General features: G+C 44.8%; 1 protein-coding gene and 1 long non-coding RNA gene across 4 annotated transcripts in view; one reads left to right on the top strand and one right to left on the bottom strand.

The window, feature by feature from the left end:
* The window catches only part of LOC135370018 (homeobox protein cut-like), a 340,306-nt gene that overhangs the window by 108,407 nt on the left and 204,189 nt on the right, over nucleotides 1-27,710 (top strand). The gene's annotated exons all lie outside the window — the stretch shown is intronic.
* Nucleotides 6,276-26,392, bottom strand: LOC135370020 (uncharacterized). Its single transcript, XR_010415184.1, has 4 exons — nucleotides 26,187-26,392; nucleotides 16,382-16,419; nucleotides 7,609-7,717; nucleotides 6,276-6,366 (listed from the first exon to the last, which is right to left on the bottom strand). It is a non-coding gene; the product is annotated as an uncharacterized LOC135370020 (long non-coding RNA).

The raw sequence follows: 27,710 nt of genomic DNA, 5'->3' as shown, positions 1-27,710 counted from the left end.
TTGAAACGTTTACGACTTATTTAGTAAACAAGCGGGGAATACGCGTAGCGTACCTGCTCTGTTTGACTTCGTCGAAACTCACATCCCCATTTTTTTCTTTATTCACATCACATCACATCACCTGCTCTACATCAACAATCAATAAACGAATATGGTAATCAATAGTAATACGAGAGGATAGAGAGGTAGCAAGCGAGCTGGTGGTATAGATCCATAACTTAAAACCCGAGACTAGGGGACAAAAAAACGACAACACAGACAAGGTCTCAAAGTAGTACATACTCATAGTAATACATTTACGCTGTGACATGTGGTTTGTACAAAGTATTTACTTCATGCTATTGTTGGCATCACACGCGGAGGTGTTACCCTGGTCAAACAGTTTCTGCTGCTTTTTGGCCACTCCCCGTCTGTTGTGCTACTATACTGTAGCATAAGGGGAATAAATTTGGATTTGAATTCGAATTTGGATAATGAATGAATGAATTTAATCTCTCCCGTTTACTTTTTTTTCAACATCAACATCATCCTACCTTTTTTATTTTACTTTTTTTTATTTACGTGTTCTGGAGTAGCCTGTCCCGACTTTGTCGGGACTCACACATTTCTATAGTTGGTACTTTCAATCAATCAATCAATAATAAACGAACAATGTAATTAGTTCAACATCAGGAAGGAATACGCGGAATCCTGTAAAATATGCATTGTGTTGTATACATGTATTAATCCGGTGTAAAATTTCCATTTGCAGTAGGTTCACAGTTCCATTTGTGTTTTAAATAACACGATTTAAAAAGAAGGGGAAAGCACTTACGTATTACGATAAAACAAAAATGCGTACGTTAGTAAAATAAAAAATTAGAAAAGTAAAGGCATTTATTTTAAAAAATCCCCCGTCGAATGAGCTGTCATACATAAACGTAACATCTCCATTCCTTGTTTTGGTGTTTGTCCCTTTTTTAATGCGCCAAGTTATAGTGGACTTTTATAATATGGAAGCGTCTAGGCCGAGACTAATTAAATCTTGATAGCGTATATTTGGGACCGCAATTAAATGACTGGGTAGGTGACTAATTTGCATAATACTGCCCGCTCTTATTATTATTTTTTAACGCTTCGAACGGCATCGCGTAATAAACGTGAAAAACAAACGGAGATTCTCCAAAGCTAATTTAACGACTTGGAAGTGGAGTCTCCTTCTAATTATGCGCCCGTTAATTCGGGCGGACTCGTTCCAAAAGTAATAGATAGAAACAAAAAGAACAAACTATAGAGGGTCTACTTAGACAAAACAGTAGTAGATTTCTTACGCGATCAAAATAAATAAATAAACCACTTCGAGTTCTACCCGGGACAGTGACCAGGCATACGAAATGGTCTGCAAATTTTTCAAGATTTTCGATTCATTTCATAAATTAAGAATAAATGCTGCTTACCTTAGGTACCGAGGATCCCCTTTCCAATTAACGCTATGGAGGCATATTAACTCTGACGCAATAAACATCATCATCATCAAACATCAGAAAGCAATTGTCGCGATGAAGTTCACGTTGCTATGAGACACAACAGGCTTAAATCTCAGGATTTATCTGGAAGAACTGGACCAAACTATATATAGCGTTGAACATGACCTGAAACAGAGGGGGGGGGGGGGGGGGGGAAATCACTTCTATTTTATAATGCATTATCGTTACTGATTACAGTTTTGGAAAGTAATGCATAACCTTACTCATTAGTAATGCATTACTAATTCCGTTTTTTACATCAAGTAATGACATTACTTTGGCATAGCATTTTTCCAAACTTCTCTAACAGACACCTCCGTGGTGTTTCAAGTGATTACCTTATACCGGTGATGGTAATTAGAGTGTCCACAAACTCACCACGTATGGATGATTTCATCGAGAGATGAGAGAGAGATTTGAATGAGTAATCATACATGGAGGAAGTTGGTGCTCTGTCCTCCTTCTTGGACATCTGCTTAGTGACAAACGTGGTTGAATAAAAAATATAAATAAAACAGCTTCGGGATTTTCCTCTCCTGTGCCGCGAAGCAACTGTGGCTATCGGAGGCGTACATACGTTAGCAGTTGGAGAGAAGGAAGGAGTGTGGGGTTTGTATTATTCCTGGGCCGACTTCAGGGGGAACTGTGCCGACATTCGTCTGGAAAGCATTCGGAAAACCCAGGGAAAACCTCAGTCGGCAACAGGATTCGAACCCGTGCCACCTCCCGGTCTCTGCATAGAAAGCGATCATCCTACACTCTTAAAAATGAACTTCACTGCATAGCACGCTCATAGCCAACCATAATCTCGAATGATATCGTTATCTGCCCTGATTTGTTGAAACCGGGAGGCGTACGCCTTTTCTGTGACAATTATGAACAGCATAAGTGTCACAAAAAAGGCGTACGCCTCCCGTTTTCAGCAAATCGGACCAGATAACGATATCATTCGAGATTATGGTTGGCTATGAGCGTGCTATGCGGAGAAGTTCATTTTTAAGAGTGTAACCACTATACCACGGGAGCTAGTGTCTCTTGAAACGTAATGCATTGCATAATTTCCCATCTCTGAAGGTAGAATTGAATTTCCAAGCAGACGCTCATTTTTATTTCATTACACGTGTACATTAGAACCCCTGTGGGAGTACCACAAAGTTGCAAGGGCTGCGATGCTCAATCTGCACACAGCGGATGTATTTATCAAACTCGATTATTTATTTATTTATTTATTTATTTACTCGTTTCTTTATTTATGCGTTGGTGCTCATAAGCAACCAAGTGTGGTCTACATTATTGTTATCGCTACAAATTGAACAAGTTGTTCGTAGCTGGATATGATATACGGCTTCCTCCCAACATTCTACGTTAACAGCTATAGCCTATTTATTTACCTATGATTTGAAACGCCCCCCACCGGACACATCCTTCCGGGTGATGCAACACGTCATGTTAGAACATGAAGTAAAACGTGGAAATCTATTCCTATCCTATTTTATTAGTTAGCCATATACTTATTGTTTCAGCCTTTCGCGGGGATTAAGTTATTGTTATCTGCCTATATAGGCGCACGGTTAGCCAAGCTATTGCATTAAGCCCCAGCCTCGCGTCAAATGTCTAGAATTTAATTTGCTCGAGTTTTTATTTGTAATTGACGCGACAGTCCTCTGGTTTCTAACTTATAAACCTACAAACTTCTACCCCTCCACTACAGCTTCGCTTTTCCTTGAGAGAGCAGAGCAGCATTCATTCATCATCCCACAATAAAGTTGTTGTTGTTGTCCTTCCCTTCTCGTTCAGGTGTCGTCCAAGACAGTTAGTTGCCTGTGGTACTCTCCTATGGGACTAGACTTGATAACGCACATGGAGAGGAAGTGACCACTAAAATGATGCCTCGCGGTTGACTTTTCAATGAGTATGGTGGCGTCTTAGTCTACTTTTAAAGACGAGGAAAGAAATACGAAGCAGCGACAGAAGCGAATTGAGCGGACGAAAAACGTGTCGTTCAGCCAATGTCACATCATTGGTCGGTCGAATGAACATCCGAGCTTTCGCTAGCGCCGTGAAGACAGTTGGTCGCGTCAAAACCGTCATCAAGTGGGCTTACGTCACGTTCGGTTCTTCAGCCTAGATGCACACATGTAGGGAAGGGAGTGATCGGTTGCGTCACACCTGTCAAAGCCTGCCACGCATATTCCTGCATCGCATGAAGGAAGCCGAAAGATGCCCTTAATTACGCTCTAAACATCATTTTGCGTCACACTTCGCCTTATATAACATGATAGGTGCAACGTCTGCTCACCTAAAGAGGCTGGGTGGCCTTTCAATCTTCGTTAGGCGGTCTATCACCTTTCATAGACGGCGGGCGGACGGTGCCTCACGTTGCCACATTTCCGTGCGTAGCTCTAAATATGAATGTCGGTGAAAAAGTACAGAGAGAGAAAATGTAGTTCGGAAATCCTTGAGACCGTAACCGACACAAGTGCGCGTTGTAACTGTCACTGTTGAGGTGAAACGGCTTCTGGTGGACGGCTTCTCCCCACTGCAAGTCTTGTTGCGGCGGAAACAACTTTACAGGAAAAGGCACGACTGCTATTCTTGCGCCACCATGATCTGTGGGCAGCTACTTCGTTGAAGCTCAGTCCGGTCTGTTAGCCGCAGACTAACCCTGTCGAAATCAGCAAATATTCCAAGCAGTGCTGCGAAACGGTCCCGTTTAGTATATAAACCTTGCCCGCATAAAGTGGCGCGCTTCGCGTATTGGGGACCGAGTGCTTGGCTGTTTGTTGGTACGGTCGCTAGGACTGATTTCATTATCCGCCCACAAGATGAAAAATGTAATTATAAATTCTAATGCAGCCTCCGCTAACTAGTTGGGTGTCCGGAGAGGTGCTTTTTTTTTTTTTTTTTTTTTTTTTGCCGAGGACGAGATATCAAACACTAAATGGGGAGCTAATTATATTTTTCGAACGTGTACCTTCGCGCCTCTTCTTTATTACATGACGAGGAAATAAGCTGTGAGGGCAAGCATGTTGACGATTATTTCGAGGAAGCCACTGGGTAACAAACTTGGACGTCAGAAAAAATAGATTTTTTTCCGCGCGCGTGTCACAGAAGACGGTGTTTCACCGGAATGGATTTTTAACATTTCCGGGGTTACACCCGAACCACAGGAATGTGCTGGCGTCATGTACACCTACAAGGAGCTAATAAACACACGATAACTGAGCACGCCCCCTACAACACAAAAACAGCCTCTGCGTGCGGCGGATATACATACGTATATGCGTAGCAAATCCTAATATCGCTTTACAACACCGTAAGCTGTATGCGTGTGGTAAGACACGTTTCTGTACTTTCTCTCCCTCGATATTTTTTTTTTTTTTTTGGGAGTTGCAGGATTGGTCAGGTGCCGAATTCAAGTTCTCCATATTTTTTTTTTTATTTACTTATAAACTTATCAGCCGTAAGCTTATGAAGTGAGCTTGGTCATAAAATACGTACCCCTTCCATCGTTCTTACTAAGTTATATCCTTGACGCCACGCATTTGCTAACTCTAAATGGGGAGCGTATTCTTCCAGTTAAGCGCTGAAAAGTGCCTGCGTTGGATGCGATATACTTTTTGATTCGGATATGTATCCTGTCCGGTCTTCCAACGGATCCGTCAATGTTCACACGTGCGACGTCCGATAAAAATACGTGCAAATGCGCGGGTCAGTGTGCTCATCCACTCGGATACAACAGTTTTCCGCACAAAAGCGTCATGTTCGTGCGCACGATCCACTCAACAGGCTTCATAAGCGGTAACTTCCGACCTCCAATTTTTGAAAATGGTTCGCGGACTCGAGTTACGCCGAATAACCATCAAGAAATGGGTATTTACATGGAGGTGAACCTGCTGGAAATCGGTTCCTCCTGCGAGGGTCACGTGCTTGCGAGTACCAATGTGAAGGAATTCTCTTTCATTTGCTTCTCTCACGTCAGAGCTTGATCCGGGTGCGTGTTCGAGGGTCTGTATCTCGCAAACTATATACGACACGGAGAAGTCAATTTCTTCCACATGTATGGAGGTGTCGCAATCCCCTAAAGCAATGCACCCGGAAAACGCGAACCATAATTATCATTGTTGCCTCCTGATAAGTGCGTGTTTTGTATAAAGCATGCAGTTGAGCCTCCCCGAAAACGACGCAGCACTGCTGGTAAAAGAGAACATCCTTGGTGCACTCATTTGTCATATAGGACGCGTTCTCTGACAAGTGCCTTGAGGTATTTTAATGGCGGCAGATTTTGTTTCGATGGTACGGGAGCGACGATATCTACTCTCGTTTTCTTTCTCTCTCGGAGATTATGCCGTTCTAGTAGGGAAATGCCATCGTCCGAATATTTCCGTACGCGTGTGGCGCATTTTTGAGAGTCCCGTTGTTTGCTTGGCCGAATAATGCGCGCAATAATTATGACGCTCTCTTTGGAAGGAGATTTCATTTCGGGGACATACGAAGGCAGTGGATAATATATGAGACACAATAATAATGGTAAGTATACATACAGCGGCATGGCCCAATGGCTCGTTGGTGGGGATGGGTTACACGGCTGTGCTGCTTTCCCTATAGGTCTTCCGGTACACTTTCCAAAGTTCCAAATCATCATCCCATTTATGTGTGTGTGTGTGTCTCATTGAAGTCGGCCCAGGACGACGAATACCAACCCGTCTGTACGCCACTCATAGCCACATTGCTTCGCGGTGCTAACGTGGAATCGACTTAACTGCAGTCCGTGCTCTGGAAGGTCCGATAGATGTTCTGTCAAGTTTGGATAGTGGATAAGTTCTTCTGTGGTACATCCAAGTCGGCTTCTAGTGTAGTGCTGTTCAATATATACAATTAGAGCTGGAAAAAGCGTTTCCGAATTGTGAGTGCATGGTTTACGCTTCAGTTAATATACACGTAAAAAGAGAGAAGAAAAAAAAGAAGAAAATCTGCTTACCTTCTTTTAAACTACCGATTATAAGATTAAGACAAAATTGAACTAATAAAATATGGTACCTCGACTCGCGTTAATACACGATGTGCATATGAACAAAAAGCATTTTCTTCCTTTCTTTGGAATGTTACTCCGCTCCGCATTTCGAGGACCCGCTACCCAAAAATACGACAACGACAATATTCCGGGTGTACGGAATATTATTTTATCGCATGGTTCCGTCAAAAGGGTCTCCTGCACGCATGAACCGCATTAGGTTCCAAGATTAGCCCTGCATAGATGTTATTTACTCTCCTCCTGTACATACAAGGGGGAATCCTTGTTGTTTCCCGCGAAATTAACTCCGAAACGCCCTTTTTAATCTTCGCCGAATGAGCGCCTTCATCTACCAAGAAGAAACTTTACGACATCCGCGACATTTCTTTTGCGCGCAGAAAGGAGCGTCATTGCACGATCTTCTTAAATGCTGACAGATAGACTTGCTTTTTTGTATCGCGGACCCGCGCAGAGCAGGTACTGCCGATACCTATACGCTCAACAGATCGGCGTGGGACGTTTCGAATCACCTTTCTTCCTGATATACTATTCCTTCTTCTTCTTTTCTCCTTTTATTTTTACGTTATTTAACTCAACTAGATACCAATTTTTGCCTGTTATGACAATCAAAATCCGCATTGTGGGCACGAAAGTTCTTTACAAGTTTGCGTGAGCGATAATTTAATCTACGGGCGTTTTTTAACCATGCTGACTAACGACGCAAAGTGCTTTTTCGTTTGCGTGGAACATTCCCGGAATAAAACTTGCGCTAATAAATGCGAGCATCCATACGGAGTGCGCAGTCTTTCCTTCCCTTCGTAGCTCGCGTCCTCTGTCACGTGGTGGGCAGGAAAAGTCATACCTTGTCCAAGAATCTATCGCGCTTGTAATGAGGGAGAATATCTGATGTGATTCTGACCAGGAGTTCACACAGACTATGTGGATTCCCAGAGGGGACTGAATATGTACGGTATCTTATTCTGTCTGGTCTCGTTTTTCTTTTCTTCTTTGCTTGGTTCTTTTGTACCGTAATATCTTATTTCGGTCTATGCAAGAAGTTTCGACGGAACAGTCAGGTGCAGCGCCCACCGGATATCAGCTGTAGGGGAGAGGATGACGAAATATCCTTTCCGGCCGGATTTCGGGAGGTGACCCAGCTTCGAAGCCCTGCATCGGCTGTGCTGTTTGGGCTCAGGATCTGTAAAGCAAAGGTCGGTTCAGGACGCCCCCAGCGACACTACACCACCGGGAACATCACTCGGCAGTAAACTTCGGGACCGTTTCAGCAGAAAAGTGTCTCTTTTATCGAGATACTGTTTCCTTATACAGAGAAGAGTTCTCAATTTTTGGAGCGTTCCCCGCGAGTATTAAACCGAAATCGACCTCGACCATTTAAAAAAGATACTAAAACAGAAAAAATACTGAAAAAGAGAAACAAGCAGATCTAATCGTCTTCCAAAGTTAAACAGGTGTAATTTTCTCAAAGCGGCTCTTCGTGTACATTGACGCCGGAGAGGGAACTCTCCATTTTATTCTCAAGATATCCTTTCTTTTTTTTTTTTTTTTCTGCGTTACAATACCCTTCTCCAAAGGATGTATTTCAAGCAGCGCCGCCTACACACATATCGGAGCCCACTTGGCAGGTAATTCGAAGAGAAAGAGCCCCTTTTGAATCGGTTGTCTTTCTTCCTTCCCCGCTGTCTTCTCTCTCCTTTTTTTTTGTCTTTTTTTTTTTCTGATAACTCTCTCGATTTCTTGGCGTGGCGAATATTCACCGGAGTATGGAAGCAAACTCGTGCTTCTCGTAATCTTGTTTCGGGGGTGTCTGTGTCTGATTGCTGGGGAAGATTTTTGGCGCGCTTTGAGATGCGAGGGAAGAACAAAAAAAGAAGGAAAAAGAATGAACGGTGAAGGAGGTTGCGTGCGACAGCCGATTTGTTTCGTTCTTCTCCCGATGGACGAGTAAATGTTCTCTATATTCGGATAAGGCTTTCTCATTCTCGAGTGAAAAACGCAGAAAAATTGAGCATGTTCTATGTTCGAGGTTGTCTAGCGGCGTGAGAGAGTCTCATATACTGGTGATCAGGGGGGGATTCAGGATATTTTTGAGAGGGGGGGATCCAGCCTTGGCCAGCATGGTAGATACAAGATCTCGGTCAATTAAGGAGGGTGTCAGGACAAAGTGACCCCCCCCCCCTCTCTCTAGATCCGCCCCTGCTGGTGATAGTAGGTTAGAGATTAGTTTTACATATTCGATTATGAGTTGCGACCTTATCACTGTTTCTGAGGTCGCGGGATCAAGAGGGACGTCATTGTGCGATGGGGTCCTGGTGCAACTTTGGAATCAACAGCCGTTAAAATTTCCGCTTCGTCCTCCACGAGCGATGTACGGCGATTTCCTTCCACGCTAAAGAACCATCGGATGTTAGCCTCGAAGAATCCGCCTCGCGACATAAAATCCCCAATGATGAGTATTATAGTTGCGAGAAATTTCATTCGTCAAAATGGCGTAGTATTTAAGATAAAGAAGAAACATGAATTGCACGCAATTCTGATTTTACATTGACGAAGGCACAGCAGTGCGCGACCGTGCCAATGCCTATACTGTAGTAGGTAGGGCTGTAGTTCACCAAAAAGCTTTTTTTTTTTTTCGGTTTGACTCATATAAAACCCAAGAGTGTTCGACCATCGAGGATATAGATTTAAAAACTATCGCCCGATTGTTAACCTCGTAACAGGCGAATGACCCGAAGCAGTCACACTCTAGTCGAGTCTCATTATCAATTCAGCTATTGAGAAAAGAAGAAAAATCCCTTCGACATGTACGAAGCCCGCATAGGTGACCATCTCCATGTAATCTTCGTCACCCATTCTTCACTTATCTCCGATCTCTGAAGCCCCTGGCGTTTAATTGGTCAATCTATCAGGCTCAAAAGTGCGGGTAAATCCCGCGAAGAACGCGATACCCATTAAGCATCGTCGCTGTTCATACACTTGACATCAGGTGAGTAAATACGCATCGGGTGGAATACATTAGACAGACACTTTGCTGGGACATGTTTGTCCCTTATCTCGACGGAAAAGCGATTGTACCGGTAGCTGTTGCGAGGACGATTGCACCAATCCCGGCTACGGAAGCGCACCTTTTAAACGGATTAGTAGGATTACGCAAATCCCGTAAGCTCCGCCGATATTTTACGGTCGTGCTGGCCGTCTTATTTGCCAGCGGGATGATTGGATCTTGTTTTTCTTTCTTTCTTTCGCTAACATATGCGTGTTTTCGTCGGTCGAATGACGTTCTCTTTCTGCACGTTATTTTATTTGCGCCGCAAATACCCAGTTGGTGCCATAAATTTGCGGCTTTGCTTTTACGGTGAGCTTTCGAGTGTTATTGCTCACACCTGGGGCGGTAATCGGATGGTGAAGGAGCTTACAGGGAGTGAGTTTTCTTTCACTCTTCTCGAGAGGATGTGTTGTGATTGTTGAATGGAAGCGTGATATTCGCCTTTGGATGTTGAAGGGTGCATATGTCGTTAATCAACTGGGACTTAATTAAGCCTCTTTCCCAAGAAATTACCGCTGTGTACGCACTGTAAGTGTTCACGCTTTGTACGCACGGGAACAGTTCAGTGACGCCGCTGTAACCCGAAGGTCATTTCGCGTATAGCGCTCGCGTCAGGTGCGTACCGATAAGGTAGACGACAAGTGTGAATGGAGATCTCTGACATCGTGACCAAACGAAATAGCGCCACAGCGAGACGAAGACCCCATTTTTTTCTTTAACACATCAGAAACAGGACGAGCGCGTGTGAGGCCTATATAGTGTAATGGTCAGTTGGAGGGGTGTTTGGGTTCGATTCCCCCGTACGTTTCGTCCTGTCTGACACAGGTTATCATCAGTACACTTGCCTCCAATTCGGAACCGGGTAAAGGAAAAAGAAAAACGGTCTGAATGCATCCCAAACTGCCGTTGTTATTTTTCAATGCGGTACAAACCGCTCCGTTAGTATCGGGAAACCATTTTTGGGCGACCCTCCTTTTGTGCTCGTATGTGGCATTATTTGCGGCTTCCTATATCTCTATACCTGCCGTTCGTTTAAACGCTTTGTCTTTTTTGGCGGTCCATTGTGGACTCATTCGCTGTGTCATGTCCAATTAAAGGATCCGCTGCCGTTATCGACGGATGGGCTCTGAATGCCAGCAACATTGTTAAGCTGTATTGTATCGTATAGTAAGGGTTAATGCGTATGGCTTCACTGTCGTTCATTGTGCGCTTTCTGTGGACGCTCTTTTTGCCGCTTCCTGTTAGCTTCCTGGTTGCGGCCAAACCGAAATTAACAAAATCCCGTTTTGTGCTTAGTTCACGTGTTCGTCCTTCTGTGCCTGTGGACGCTTGCTTCACCCTTATTACGGCAACGCGACAAATAAGTCGATGAAAGGTACACTCTTAAAAATGAACTTCACCGCATAGCACGCTCATAGCCAACCATAATCTCGAATGATATCGTTATCTGCCCTGATTTGTTGAGACCGGGAGGCGTACGCCTTTTCTTTGACAATTATGAACAGCATAAGTGTCACAAAAAAGGCGTACGCCTCCCGTTTTCAGCAAATCGGACCAGATAACGATATCATTCGAGATTATGGTTGGCTAGGAGCGTGCTATGCGGAGAAGTTCATTTTTAAGAGTGTAGCACGATGAAGGTAGCCCCGCCTGCTTGAGTGTCGCAAAGAAGAGTGCAAGGAAGGTGCGGGGAGAGGAGGAGGCGTTCCTGCCTTTTGTTTTACTTTTCTTTCCCCTGCTTTGACCTTGATGCTGGTGACAACCGTCTTATCACAAAGAAGGCAAAATAAATGAAGGCGGGGACACTTCCTCCTGTAGACGCCCATTTTGCGCGCTCTTCTTTGCGACAATCAAGCAGGCGGGGCTAAAGCGTAATTTTCACTAATTTTTTTGCGACTATTTCGGTTGCGATACTGTGCATAGTTTTTGTTGGGTCTGCTGTTATCCGTGGAGGACTTGATATTTCTGTTAAGAAAAAAGAAAAGTGAGGTTCGCCTGGCAATTTTCAAAGTCGATTTGAAAAATAACTTTCCCGCAATTAAAAATTGTCCAAAGTCTTCCTCGATGGTGGCAAAAGTTTCCAGAAGGTAATTGCCGAAAGTCCCACAATCCTCCGGCGTCGTCCGTTAAAATATTTTTATCACTTTAAGTGGAACACCCTGATACCAACCCTTACCCCGAATGACATCGTTCTCTGAAAAAAAAAAAGAGCTGTTCTCGGGGTTTTACATTATGCATCGTTCTCTGATTCTTGATTTGTTGACTTATTGAACTGTTGACTTATTGACTTGTTGAACACTTATGCAGTTATGTAAATTGTCATAAAAGGGCGTACGCCCCGCGCTTTCCGCAAATCGGGAGTGATAACGTTATCATTCTGTGCAATGGTTGACCTTCGCCGTGCTATGTGGCGAAGCCCTGTTTTAAGAGTGTACTCCAATCATCTCCATCGTCCCAAAGCACGTGGCCCTCTGACGTGGAAAGAGCGCAGTCGTCCCACAGTCTAAAAACAGAACTTGACCGCATAGCACGCTGTGCGCCAACCATTGCCGCGAATGATAGGGTTATCGCTTTTGATTCGTGGAGAGAGGGAGGCGTACGCCTTTTTGTGGCAATTACCATATATCCAAATTGCCACAAAAAGGCCCCCCTCTCTCCACGAATTAGAGGCGATAACCCTCATTCGTGGCAATGGTTGGCGCACAGCGTGCTATGCGGTCAAGCACTTCCGATGGGCGCGGTTTCGGTTTCGGCTCAAATGCATAGAGCAAAATTTGCCGATGGATATTTCAACGTGACTGCTCGTCCCAGGATGTTTTAAAGATGGAAATGCTTTCGATGAGGATTGATCTCACTTTTGGCCGGAATACCATAATTAAATAGTTAATTAATGAATTTTCGGTAACTAATTACTCGCACAGTATAGTTACATACTCACTTGGAGAGAAGGTCCACCTGGCCGTATAACGCACCCGCAAAAACGGTATCTGTACTGCTCTCGTGTTTTTTTTTAAATAAAAAACGGGTTAAAAAATAAAGGAAAACACCCTGTATATAGTTGCTGAAGGTTAAACAAGGTATGCGTACGTTATGCTTCAACATAGCGTACGTTTCGACAAGGTTTACGTCCATACCGTACTATCCAAAGCCACAGGGTCGCTACAAGTCATTGGATGCCCTATAAGAGGTGAGGAACTTCACAGCACAGCACGCAGCTAACCAACCATCATCCCGAATGACATCTTTCTCTGATTCCTGATTTGTTGGAAACGCCTTTTTTGTGACACTTACGTTAAGTGTCACAGAAAGGCTTTCCACAAACCAAGAGTGATAGAGGTATCGCCCTGTACAATAGTTGGCCTTCGGCGTGGTCAAGTTGCGTTTTAAGAGTGCATGTCGCTACAAATGGAGCGGTATTTACGTCTATGGAAAATCCTCGCTGTATATGAGGCAGGTGTACGAGGTGGGACGAAACACCTGACCGTGAGACACCTGCAACATCCTCTGCCACAAGCAATGCGCTCGAGCGCATCTCTGCTGTATGACGCCACGTTAGGGCTAATTATCGTCCATGCTGCCGCTTCAAATGGTGGCGCAATTAAAGCGCGCTTTCTCACGCATGGATCGTCTTGACATCAAATCATCCTGGCAACCGTCGTTTAAAAAACGGGAAATGAAAAATATGAAAATGAAGAATGAGGACACAAGGTGACACGCCACAGCTTCTTATCTTTTGCGTGGCTTTGGATTCGTCTTTATCTCAGAAGGGGCTTCGCGTGCAAATTGCTAGTAATGGTGAAATAATTAGGGCCACGCAATATAGTTTGTGGAGAGAACATTGTATTTCTTTTCAACGGCCTCAAAGTCGTGTCAGCTTTATGCGCTCCTCTACATCATAAAGATTAGTCCGAGATACGGAAGTAATTGCGTAACAGGTAACGGTCTCAAGTCAACGATCTCTGTTTACATGCGTAGCCGACTGGATACGGTTCAGTGATTGGCTGCTTTTCGTGCATTACCTACCGCACGACATCGAGCTCGAGCTTTTAGCGGACTTGAGCCACCGTTACGGAGAGTTTACGTGGAGAGGAACACAAAGGCTGACATATTGCCGTCTCTCCACTTGATTCTCCGGCCTCGGTTTCTCACCAGGGTCGCCAGATTTGGCTACTTTCTGAGTGTTGTGGAGCCGAAATTTGGACAATGGCGACTTGACCATATTTTCTGGTTGATTTGCTGTTACTAGATTTGAGACTCCTGTGCACTTAAGTCGTACCTAATCGTGCCGCCATACGTATTTAATTCTAGAGTATACATTAATTCCTCCCTCACTGACTGATAATCCTCCTCACTGACTGACTGATAATCGGCCTATTATCAGTCGGTACGATGTCCTCCGCTTTCTCAATTTATGCTGGCGGACAATTAACTCGCCGACCAAGCGCTATGTGTCGCCCATGATCGTGGTTCTTGAACGACATAAAGACCTCTCTTTCGTCCTGGCCGTGGCCATTAATCTAGTTAAGTTTGGTACTCTATATAGTCATGATTCACGTCGGAGATATAGAACATACGGGCATACCCAGGACCCCGGTGGTCATGTCGTGTACCTCAAGAGCTCTATTCGAAGACTCTACCGCTAATCCGTCACTGTATATCCATGCACTCCCGCATTCGTGGTACCACTAACTTGGACAAGTTGAGCTCATTCCATATGATACGATGCACTTTGAGCTCAGGACGACGTTTCAGGATTTTGGTCTGGCAACCCTGTTTCCGACTTCGGACCGGGTGAGGGCGTGGGAAAGAGAAAAATGGCTAAACGAAGTGCAGTCGGAGACCTCCATGAAAATTTATGCACAGGGAAAGAATGAAATCAGACAGGAGAAACTATATGACAATTTGATCGGAAGCTCGCTTTTATTTGAGGCACGAACCGGAGTGGTGGAACAAAATAAAGAAGAACAGCCCGGAATCGGAAACAGAGCCATCGAAATCCAAAACTAACTCCCTCTGCGCCATCTTTGATGAGCAAAACGAAACGCATTGTGATCGGATGCCACCTTATTTCTCCCAATGCTGAGATAAGCTTGGTTACTGACGCATTCGGATTTGGTACTACGGATTTCATTAGCGTAACCAAGAGAAGACTGGAAGACTGGCGGGAGAAAAGCAGACGGAGTTTCACATTTTAGCTTTTCCTGAATGGGACGCGCAAGAACTGCTTTGTCCACCCGTTGCAAAGGGAACGGCGTCCAAGATAATCATCGTATACCTATGATGACCCGTGCTTTCGGCCTTTGGCACAGAATGTGATCAGGGTTGAAATCCTGGTGTTTTACTTCTCTGCATTTGCATTAGAGGCCTCTGTTTGTGCCGTCCTAGCACCGTGGGTTCGACAGAATAAACTCAAAATGGCTACAAGCTACACTTAAAACCGTGACGTCAGATTAGAAAGGCGTGAAACTTTCTACCGCGTTCGAAATCGAAACATTTCGAGAGAGGGGTATTGGGAAGCCAATGTGTGCCTCATCTTTTCTTTCGCTTCTTTCCCGAATGCCTAATTGTATATACTGTTAAAAATGAACTTGACCGCATATAGCATGCTCCTAGCTAACCATCATCTTAAATTATATCGCTGTCTCTCCCTGTTGTCCTCTCTCCATCTCTCCACGTCTGTACGCCGATCATAGCCACAGTTGCTTCGCGGCTCTAACACGAAAGCAAAAAAGAATCTGCCCTGATTTGTTGAAAACGGGGAACGTACGCCTTTTTGGTGACACTTATGCTGTTCATAATTGTCACCAAAAAGGCGTCCTGTTTTCAACAAATCAGGGCAGAGAACTATGGGATGATGGTTGGCTCGGAGCGTGCTATGCGGTCAAGTTTATTTCTAGGAGTGTAATTTCAGGTAAGTTCTTACACCCTGAACTTCACCGCATAGCACGCTCTTAGACAACCGTAATCGCAAATGACATCGTTCTCTCCTACGATTTCATTGTTGAAAACGGGAGGTGTACGCCTTTTTGTGACACTTCTGTTCTTATGTGGTTTTAAATTTACTTGTCAGCTTATATGTGGTTACGTTAATTACGTTAATTACGTCACAAAAAGGTGTACGCCCCGTGCTTTCCACGAATCAGGAGTGATAACGATATCATTCTGTCCTTCACCACATAGCACGCTGAAGGCGAACCATTGCACAGAATGATCATTAATATTAATAATAAATTAATGGCGTTGATTAATAAAAATGGGCCGGTGGTTTAAATTAGAAAGTCATCTGGTCACTCTGTGCATACAGAGTGCTTGTATTTAAAAAAAATTGTAATAAAGAAAGCTATGAGAGTGGCTATAGGCGGACATTCCGTCGACTAGTTACCTCAGATGAGTTAATTTCCTTTTATCTGTTAAATTGTTTTTAATTTTTATTAATTCATCGTTGTAATGAGGGTAAATAAAATAAAATGAAGTGACTTTACAGTTTTCGGAGAAATGTGAGATAGCATTGGAGTCAGTCATTATTCAAAGCCTCGTTCTGTTCTTTTTTTTTATCCTGAAACATGCAAATAGGTTGGAATATCTAGCACGAAAGTTTGATTCATTTGTCGCTCATTTGCATAGCCAAATTTGGCGCTCGATCCATTTTGATGTGCCCAGCGTCAAATCGGTACGATACCGTTTCGGGATTTTTAAAAAGAAATATAGGATGACTTTAAGTAATGTCTGGCCCTATCGCATATTTCCCCGAAAACATTTATTTAAAATTTTAGTTGAATAGATCTAGTAGTTACTCACCCTCTTCGTCAGAATGGCCGCCTTACAGTATAATGGACCTGCAAAAACAAAAACAATTTGATTTTGAATATGATTATTGCGGTGTTTCATCGCCAGAGGCCAACTCTGCCCCATCTGCAAAAACAGCATCTGTGTTGCCCTCGTAGATTTTTTTAAAATATAAAATATCTGTAACGAAAGGAGAAAATCTCCCTGTATAACTCGTATATCATGAAGAAGACATGATCATGAATAAGAGATAGAAACATGCTCGCACGCAGTCTTCGTGCCATAGAAATCATAAGTAGAAAGTAGTAGTAGTAGTAGTAGTAGTATAGTAGTTCTATGCTTCGCGCAGAAGATGCTGACGATATTAATGGTTCTGCCATCACATATCTATAGCCATCATCTTCTGGCAACACACATATCGTGAGCAATAAAACGGGATCTATGGGGCATATCTAATTGGTTACGGAACAAGGAAATGAACACAGGTGTATTCCTACGCCAGGCGAATAAAAGAATTACCGTGAAATTCTTTATTGGACACTATCTACAAAAATGTTAATTGTAGCTCAAAGTATAGTTGGGCATCTTTTTTCTCGCTGAGTGCACTTGTTCCGTGAGCAACATTTCACTGTTCCTTTTTCCTGAAGAGAAGTGAGTCTGCGTAACAACATAAAACTTGACTATCCTGCAGTCACCGAAGGCACGGACGCCCACGGAAGATTTTTTTAAATTAAAAAGCACCGCACTTAACGCAGCATCGACGCAAAGGCGATATCAACTGCCGGCGGAGTAATGAAGCGCACCAACAAGTGAAGAAAGAATAGGGTGCAACACAGCGCCGTTAGTTTGCGCGACCGCCATGGCAACCTCCGGAGGGGTGCTGTGAAGGTGACCAAGAACGTTGCTATAAACATCAATTCTGACGACACGCCATATCTTTTTCCTGTTGTTGTCAATCATCCCCTCAAAATTTCCGTACCAAAGCAAGAACGCATATGGGTTCTAAAGAAGAACCGTTTTTTCTCCCATTCATTCAACAAAATAAGGGAAAGAAGAGGAAAAGGGAGCCTCTAATGTGTGGTTCTTAAGGGAGCAGCAACGATAGTAGCGCCCCCGCGGCGGTGGCCAGATTGATACGTAGCCATTACGTGCGGTCGGTACATTTCCATGCGTCATTATTTAAGGCTGGAAATGGCCCTTTGAGACGCTTACTGCGAGAGCTCTCTTTGTCTTCTTTATGTTTCTTCTAACTGGTGCCTTTCAAATTCTTTGCTTCTCAGGTTAAGCCGTATTTACCATTGATCGAATGAAAAGTTTCGTTTTCTGAAACGCGTCACGTGTTGCCATATAGATTCACGGCAACAAGAAAAGCGCCGCAGAATCAATGACTGGTAAAATAGTTACTGGTTCTGTAACTTGTCCTCAGTGACTCTGTAAGGTAACAAAACAACAACTTTATTGATGATTGGGGCGTTTCACTTCATACCCCATTGACCGTACTAATTACCAACCACTTTGGGTGTCTCTAAATCAGCTGGACACTTATGCGTAATGTATCTTGCCGATGCATTCGTCGAAAAAGCCAGACAGCGACGGGAATCGAAACACCGTGGTCGAATCATATTTTATTTCTTAGTTCCTCTAGACACCGTGAGGTTTCAGCCTTAGAACCGTGAGTTTCCATCATATTTCAATACGTTGTACTCCGGTGAAAAAATGTCCCCAATGAGAAGTAAGACAAACTATACAGCTGGGCTAAATTTAAATGAAGCACGATTTTCGCACTCATATATGGCTATACATGACATTCTCGGGTAAACATAAACAAGACCCTCCCACAACTTCCGGTCCTTCCGCGACTAAGGATGGTCGGAACCAGCCGCCATGCAGAATTATATCTTTCGCTTTCCTGATTTGTTGAAAACGGGAGGCGTACGTCTTTTTGTGGCAGTTCACATTGCCACAAAAAGGCGTATACGACCCTCTCTGTCCTCAAATCAGAACCGGATAACTGATCAATGGGCACAGTGGTTGGCGCAGAGCGTGTTCGCTGTGAAACGGGGTGTCGTTTTGGCACCAATCCGGAAGCGGTGAAAACGGCATGTATAGCATACACTCTGAAAAATCAACTTCACCGCATAGCACGCTCCTAGCCAACCATCATCTCGAATGATATCGTTACATGCCCTGATTTGTTGAAAACGGGAGGCGTACGCCTTTTCTGTGACAATTATGAACAGCATAAGTGTCACAAAAAAGGCGTACGCCTCCCATTTTCAACAAATCAGGGCAGATTACGATATCATTCGAGATGATTACTGGCTGGGAGCGTGCTATGCGGTGAAGTCCATCTTTAAGAGTATACTCTTGGAAATGAACTTCACCGCATAACACGCTCCTAGCCAACCATGATCTCTCGAATGGTATCGCTATCTGCCATGATTTGTTGAAAACTGGAGGTGTACGCCTTTTTTGTGACACTTATGCTGTTCATAATTGTCACACAAAAAGGTGTACGCCTCCCGTTTCCAACAAATCAGGGCAGATAACGATATCATTCGATATTATGGTTGGCTAGGAGCGTGCTATGCGGTGAAGTTGATTTCTAAGCGTGTATGTAGTTCCGACGTTACGCTAAAGTCTGCGCGCCTTCTCAATGTTTTCTCTGTGTATTCATACGGACTTTCCAGAAGGATCTTGGCACACTTATTCCCCCTGAAGTTGTCCCAGGACTCACCCTCTCCGCTCCTTCTTGCTGTTCTCTCTCAATGAGTCCACTCAGTCTGTACACCGCTCCTATACTGGACGTCTCAGATAAATCCCCGGGCTAAATAATTCGCGAACAGGTGCACCAATCGAAGAACTTTCTTTTTTACAAGTATCTGTCGGATAAAACGTACACTGTTAAAACAGAACTTCACCACATGGCACGCTCCTAGCCAACCATCATGCCGAATGATATCATTCTGTGTCATGATTTGTTCAAAACAGGCGGAAGGCGCCTATCTGGGACAAGATAATCTGTCCCAGATAGGCGCCTCCTCCCATTTTCACCAAATCAATGCACAGAATGATATCATTCGGAATGATGGTTGGCTGGGAGCGTGCTATGTGGTGAAGTTCTGTTTTAACAGTGTAGAAGCTGCGCACTGTATGAATGAGTGGGAGGCGTTCATTATTTAAATAAAAATTCGAATGAGTTTCGTAAAAAACGTAACTTCTAAAGCAGGGCGCTGTTGGCATTAAAATGGGTATACTACCCCTTTTGGGACTTTCAGTGGACACCTTTTAGAGAAAAATCTGCCACCGAAGCTGGTCACTTGTTGCAGTAATTAATTGGTTTCGGTTTACGTATTTTGTCGTGGCTGGTCGCGGTGAAGCGCAAAAGGACGTAATTCATTGGTGGATAATGGAGTGGAAGAACGTCCTTTTGGCGCTTCGCCGCGACAAAGATATGTAAACCGAAACCAATTAATTACTGCAACAAATGACCCACTTCGGTGGCAGATTTTTCTCTAAAAGGTGTCCACTGAAGGTCCCAAAAGGGGTAGTATACCCATTTTAATGCCAACAGCGCCCTGCTTTAGAAGTTACGTTTTTTACGAAACTCATTCGAATTTTTATTTAAATAATGAGCGCCCTCCCACTCATTCACACGGTGCGCAGCTTGTAGGTGGTATCGTACATGCAGATACTCGTAAAAAAGAAAGTTGGTCTATTGGTGCACCCGTTCGCGAATTATTTAGCCCGAGGATTTAACTGAGACACCCTGTATAGCTACAGTTACTTGGTGGTTCTCTAACCCGAAATCACACACAGAAAGGAAATAAAAGTACGGAAGGATTATCTCCCTGGGAACGTTATTTAGCCCGATTTCAACGTCATTGGCGCAATCTTTTTCAACATTTACTTCTCCTTAGCAGTTGTGGCCTCAACAAAAGCAGCCCAAAGGGGCATACAGTTCGTGCTTCTAGGAGCAAGAAAAAGAAATGGACAGGAGGTATATGGTTGAGCACCATAGAGGAGGTCATCGCTCGAGCCATTTCATCAACGTCTCTCTTGAATCCCACTAAAAATAAGCCTTCTTACGAATTAGCCGAATCTCTCCCTGGTGGTGGATCCACATGCGCTTCTTCTTCGATGGGGAACGGAAGGCGGTTTCCTTTGAGCCACGTAGGGTGGATACAACATTCACTAGCTGGCGGAAGCTCCAAGGTCATCGTGAACGCTGGGATGTGTTCCTCAATCTCAGAGTTTCCCGGCAGAATTTTGGACAGAACCGGCACTATCCTCCCTGTCTTCCATTCCCTCCTATACAAAAACTCTCCGCCCGTCCTCGTCGCCAACGCGGAATAAAAATAAAAGAATGTAATAAGACAGAACGGTCAAGTCCCTGTCTACTCTCCTTCTCTCTCTCGTGTTGTGACGGGATGAAAATAGCGTAACTTTGGGAATACGCGTTTGAAAACCCATGCGAATGGCTACTCGATGCGAATAATTCATACAGGGTGTTCCGGTAACCGTTTCAAAAGATTGTAATGAAAATGCTCGCCGTAGAAAAATATGCGGTCACCGGCGTATACCTGTGGAGAACTTTTGCAACTGCTTAAAACAGATGGTGGGGGTGCTAAGTGAAAGAGGTCGCCGTAGTCGGCTTCACAGAGGTGGGCAACGTCACGACTAACGCTCTGGGGGAATGTGCGTCCTGGGCCGACTTCTAAGGGAACTGAGCCGACATATGTCTGATAGCGTCCGAGGAAAACGCAGGAAAAACCCCAGACAGTACAGCCGGCATCGGTGTTCGAACCCGGGTACCTAGCTCCCAGTCTCCAAGTGACACGGCCAGCACGCCATGTCACGTCTTGGCCACAACCACAACACGAACCCATAGCACGGTGAAGGCCAACCATTGCACAGAATGATCAGTCCTGATTTGTAGAAAACGTACGCCTTTTTGTGACAATTAACGCAAATACGCGAGTGTCACAAAAAGGCCTCCCGTTATTAACCAGTCAGGGGGAGGAAGGATATATCATTCGGGATGGCGGTTGGCTAGAACATTCATTGCGCTCAAGTTCTGTTTTAAGAGTATATACTGCGAGTAATTTTATCAAGTTTTGGTTTGAATTGAACTCTGAAATTCACCAGGTAACGGTTTCTTGCCAAAGTCAGGAAGCGGATTCTAGCATTTTGCTCGCATGCACGAACCCGGCCGACAGCCCGACAAATGATGGTACTCCATCCGGCCGAACATCTTCTTCATAGACGCCCGCATGAAAGCATATGACACCGAAAGGGTCCGTTCTTAATTTAACCCTCGGGCAACGATTTAGAGCCTTCTTTCCGCCAGATATAATTTGCTGATGTTCAGTCGTTGTGTCCCCGGGGTGGGGGGTTTATTTTTGAATCGGTCGGTAACCGATGCGAGACGGAATGTTGTCATTAATGTATCGTCCCTTCTCTTCTTGGACTGGTGATCAGAATTGGCGCCTCGCTTGTGTTCCGTCTCTTGATATGGTTGCGCAAATCGGTAAGTTTAGAGACGTGGAACAAAGACGAGCCTCTGATGAGTCGTCACTTTGTTGAAAGCAGCGTATACTGCGTCATTTATTTACTACCTCGACTGATGTCTTTGGATCTCCTCTTTTGGGACGTGTGACGCTCGAGTGGTTTATTATAAGGCTGGTCACATAAAAACGTCTGCGCAGGGATTGATTATTCAGCGGCCTACCTACCAACGTACCTTCTATCGTCACAAGGTGGAAGTGACGTCACGCCGACCACAAAAACACTGGCCAGCATCCCCTGACGGCCGATTTCTATTTAAATTCGTTAACTGATCTTCAATAACGTTGTTCCGTACAAATAAGGAAGGAATTCTATCGGGAGTATCTCATCCGACTTGGAAATGCACTCCTAAAAATGAACTTCACCGCAGAGCACGCTCCTAGTCAACCATCATCTCGAATGGTACCGTTATCTGCTCTGATTGCTTGAAAACGAGGGGGGGGCGTACGCCTTTTCTGTGACAATTATGAACAGCATAAGTGTCACAAAAAAGGCGTACGCCCCCGTTTTCAACAAATCAGGGCAGATAACGGTACACTCTTAGAAATGAACTTCTCCGCATAGCACGCTCCTAGCCAACCATAATCTCGAATGATATCGTTATCTGCCCTGATTTGTTGAAAACGGGAGGCGTACGCCTTTTTGTGACAATTATGAACAGCATAAGTGTCACAAAAAAGGCGTACACCTCCCGTTCTCAACAAATCAGGGCAGATAACGATATCATTCGAGATTATGGTTGGCTAAGAGCGTGCTATGTGGCGAAGTTCATTTCTAAGAGCGTACCATTCGAGATGATGGTTGGCTAGGAGCGTGCTCTGCGGTGAAGTTCATTTTCCAGAGTGTGGTCGGATGGCAAATGGGTGGTCGAAGAGAAACTCAACGGAATGGGTGGATTGAAACGTCAGAGTTGTCCCTACACGGATAATATAAGTCCGAAAAAAGAATTGGTTTTGCCGCTCTCGTTTGGAATTGGTTGTACCAAAAGACACGACACGAATTAAATGCAGTGAACAGCGTCACGAAGCATTAGAAACGTATAAAGTAACGCTCGAAACTTACTGGCAAATGTCACCTTTATTTTGTCCCTGTGTTTCCGAAACAAAAACCGCCGTTTGAACTTCCCTTCGTGAGTCACTTAAAATCGGTGCACGTGGAAGTGGCTTCCTGCCAGAAAGAGGCAGGCAATCGTAAATTGCGCAGCCATTGCGGCGACAACATGTTCGAATCAATGAAGAGGTTCCATTTTTCGAGCCGCGAAGAACAGACCCCCACATTATTATATCTGAGTAAAGAAAGAAGGGATTTAGTGAGTTTTGCGCGAACATTGCGTTCGAAAAATATTTTTCTTTCTGGGTTTTTTCGAGGTTGCTGCCAAGTTCCAGAACATGCTTTTACACACTCTTGCCCGCTAGGAGCCAAGAGTTCCGCCAAGAGTGTTCCGCCACACACACGACGTCAACGAGGTGGTCGGTGAACTGGAAGAAAACAGCGGTTGTACCTCTGTCCTCGTCTGCTTATGTCATACCAACTAACACCATTGTGGTCAGTGAAGCACGCGTCTTGTACCAGCTGACAGGGATCATCGAGGACGTTTGAACTTGTGCAAGGGATCGATACCGCTTCCCTACATAATTGGTGACACGAACCAAGGTATGGTTCATACTAGTCGAAAGTGACGCGATGAACGAGAGGAGCTCCAGCCAGGTCAGAGAGCCCACGGATCAACCGGCGAAGATTGAGGTGCAGTTCAACAAAACGTATATATGCTCTTTGATATTTGGAGGTGTCGAGGTCGTTCCGTTCTGGGACGTGAGAACACTTTTTCTTCTTCAGTTGTTAGCCTGCCGAAGCGAGGCAGGTAGGATAGCTCTGTCAGGCCCGTTAACTGTTCGTCCATTTTCCATGATAGATGGGATGACGTCGTCGAGGTAACAGCAACAGATCGAGGATCATCCTTTCTCCCAAATACACGAGGAAGGTGGACAAAAAGCTTGACTATAGCTCCACACTCCGTACAACCGTGCAGGCAGCATGGGTGCATGATTGTTATACAACCAATGAAATAAAAGATGAAACCAGTAGATATATCCTAAAGAAGCGACGGTAACACTATTTTAAGGTATATCTTTTAGGTATAACGTGTCTTTGTCAACAACCCACAATTTGTTTGGGGTCGTGGAACGAGCCAAAATTAAAAATGCCCCGTGGACGGAAACGAAAGGTATTCTAGCAAGTTTGCACCGTTCCCCAATACTGTCGTGTTGTTACGAATTTCCGATTTAACGGAAAACAAGGGTTGACACTCGTAGACTGAATCCAATCCCATGCATCCCATCGCAGACATTCTATCACCGCCGTTGCTTACTGACTGTTTACAAGACGGCATTGTGTATCGCCCCTTGTTTGTTAGACATTTGACCTCAAGACCATTGTAGCTTGACTTCCTGTCCCCTGCACAAGCATCAGTCCTAGATATCTGAGGAATGCAGAAGAACGCGAATCAGCAGATGACCAATGGAAGGACGAAAGCACTCCCGATTAAAGTCCCGGAACGGCTTCTGCTGAGAGCAAGAAGATGAGCCTTCTTCGAGAATGGCACCGCAACCAATGAAATCTTCTTTACCACGTGAAGAGTGCGACCTCGTGTGTCTCACAGCGAAGCCTCATCTGTTGTTGAGACTCTGATCGGAGGCTGTCAAAAACCATGTCACTGTCCTTGTCCGGCTTCAAATGCATCTTCTTTTTGTTCGCACGACCCTCATGACCCTCCGTTTTGTATTTCCTGCGGGTATTCTTCGTGTTCTAATGACGTATGCGAATGGCCACATCGTGAAGGCGTATATCTCGGAGCACGTCTATCGTCACCAGCCATTAACGTCAACGCTATCCAATCCCAACGGTGGACACAAATCACCGTGCAGCCGTGATTTACCGAGAGTCATTGGCCTCCATGTTCGTGATACGTAACGTACGGGATCGGAGATGAAATCGTGACATTTCGGGTCAATTTTCCCGCGTCGTACGGTTTTTAAAAGGGGGAAAATATCGCGCAAAAATGACGGAGAAATTTCGCGCATGAGGACAACAAAGCGTGTGTCGTTCGTGCTCGGAGGTCAGATGGGGACACGAGGGCTGCGCGGAATGGGCTTATTTCTCTACTATATGTTGGAAATACGGGTCAGTAATAGACTCGAACCCTATTTTCGGAAGTTGAGACGAGATCACAACGGAACGTTTCGCTATAGAATATTTATCTTGCAGTCGATTACTTTTTGCACCCGACATTCCCCGATTTTAGTCTTAATCGATTTGAATCCGTTTTTGCTGCGATCAGTCTATGAACCTGACAAAAAAGACGCAAAAACATTATAGCCCGAACTTGCCTTAATCGACGGACTTGCAACACTCTATATCGCTGTCTCCAGCAATACTATCGCCGTAAGCTCGAGATTTGATGTATTTCTCGAAAGAATATGTCCACATGTGCCGCCGTATGGGTCCGTATTTACTTTTACTCGTGACGTTTATGGGAAAAGGCGGTCTGCCTATACCAGAAAAGGGAGACAGGTTGCCACATTTACCATGTAATATCCGAATGCACAAATAGCTTCCGATATCATCTATCCATGGAAAACAGTCATTTTTTAGAGGTACACTCTTAGAAATGAACTTGACCGCATAGCACGCTCCTTGCCAACCATCACCACGAAAGATATCGTGAGAAATAATCCCCAATTTGACAAGCAACAGTGATGTATATGTTCCCGATAGGCTTGCTGTTCATGATGGCTATGTAGCCGACTTCTTTTGTTTTAGACCCAGTGTTACGCGCACGCAATGTAGTTTTGCCGCCGTACTTGGCGAGCAATGCGCAGTTGATGGCGAATTCTACACAGCTCGTAATTTTCGATTCTAATTTTCTAAAAAAACTACGAGAGCAATTATGGCGTAAGAGTAGTGAGGGCTATCGAATAGATGAATTTGCTGAGGTTGCAGCTCTATACTGTACCTAGAAGACAATGGACGTCGCATGTCCTCCATTTGCACCGACGCACCCGTTGCGCAAAAATCAATTGAATCCGTGGTGCAAGAAAAGCGCGTGCTCCGGGCAACAATTCCCCATCCCGAGCACGTCTTCGTGCGAACACACACTGTTGTTTGTACGAACACACCTAAATGAGCGAGGATATAGTAATGAGAGGCTGCAAGAGCATCCAGTAATGGGCAAGAGCTCCGTTTCGCTTACCGGAAATAGCGGGAAACTTGATTAATGTCGATTTCGACCTCTCTTCGACGAGCGTCTTGGAGGAGATATTTCGGGACTCCGTCTAATTGTGACACATATCTCGAGCATTCCCCAGCGAAGCCGGTGCGGTTGAGCGACGTTTAGCTCTCTGTCTGGCTTGGCAAGCTCAATGGGGTTGCTATCACGAATTGGAGCTGCTAAAACGAAGCAGAAATGGAGCCAGTCTGAACGTGACATCAGCTCCGACGAAAAAGACGACGGTGTAACGAAAACGCTCTCGATAAAACAGAAAAAACTTCGAAGGCAGTTGATTAAAAGCCACACAGAGACCAGGTATCTTTCTCGGGTTATGTATAACGCCCTCTGCTACTGGGCGACATGTTCCTAAATCTCATTTGCCTCAGTTGCTACAAAGAAATGGTTCAGTTTCTCGAAAACGCTTTGTATATCGGCAAATGAGGAAAGAGTCAATGTATGCTAGAACTGGAACCCTTTATAAACTATTTCCAATGCACACTTTCGCCCTTTCAGCAGAATCGACTTCTTTCCAAAAACTTTAGCTATCTCTCGTGATGATTTCACTGGAAATCACCCGTAGGATACCTGTCCCACGTGGCAAAATACAGGGAAATATGTTCCCTCTGGGTTCTGTGCCTGGTATCGTGGGCAAGACCATCTTCTCTCGGTATTTTTGGACATCTATACTCTAAGAACTGGAGCTTTGCTAGGCACACAATTCAGTCGGAATCATCGCCATGCAGAATAATATCGTTCTCTTTCTTGATTTCTTGAAAATGGGAGGATACCGTCACAAAAAGGCGTACATCTCGCTCTCTTTTCAAGTCAGAAGCGATAACTGTATCATTCATCCTTTGGCATCATCGCAATGGCCAAGTTCTGTTGTTCGAGTGTAGAAGGAACATGACGTCGAACGCTGCCAACGGAGCCAATCGCTTCTTTCTTGCCTCTTGAATGCCGATCCACCAATCACGCATCCGCTATTGACGCTGACCGATTTCTTCCAATTGGTCGGACGTTTCCTTCCCCCTTCGACCCCCATTGGTGGAGCCAATCGGATGCAGGCCGTCGATATCGGGAACCAATGAGCGCGCAATTGAGGCGCGCGCACGATGCGCCGCTCGTTCGAAAATCAATTAGCCACGCTGCGCATCGGCTCTAGCGCAGTGAGCGTCAGCGGCGTTCGACGCAGCGCCGCCGACGTCAACCAATCGCCGGGAGGATCGATGCCCGCGTGAGTTTTTGTTTCCGAAGTGCGCCGGCGGATCGACATTTGCTGCATCGGAGTCTGCGCGTTATCGACCGCGGGCTTAGCGCTATCGACGTTCCAGGCGCGCGCCGCGGAGAACTTCAAGAGCATGTTGCGATGTGAGTGCACATAGGGCTCGGTTAATACCAACACAAGTCTACACGATGTTAACGTACATTTATAAATCACACAAAGTCGTACATATTTCGAATGCGCCGTAATGTAACATTTCTGCACCTGAGCCTGACATATAGCCG

Source organism: Ornithodoros turicata, chromosome 10, assembly GCF_037126465.1.
Source record: "Ornithodoros turicata isolate Travis chromosome 10, ASM3712646v1, whole genome shotgun sequence".
Lineage (NCBI taxonomy): Eukaryota > Metazoa > Arthropoda > Arachnida > Ixodida > Argasidae > Ornithodoros > Ornithodoros turicata.
This window is presented reverse-complemented; position numbering and strand designations above follow the sequence as displayed.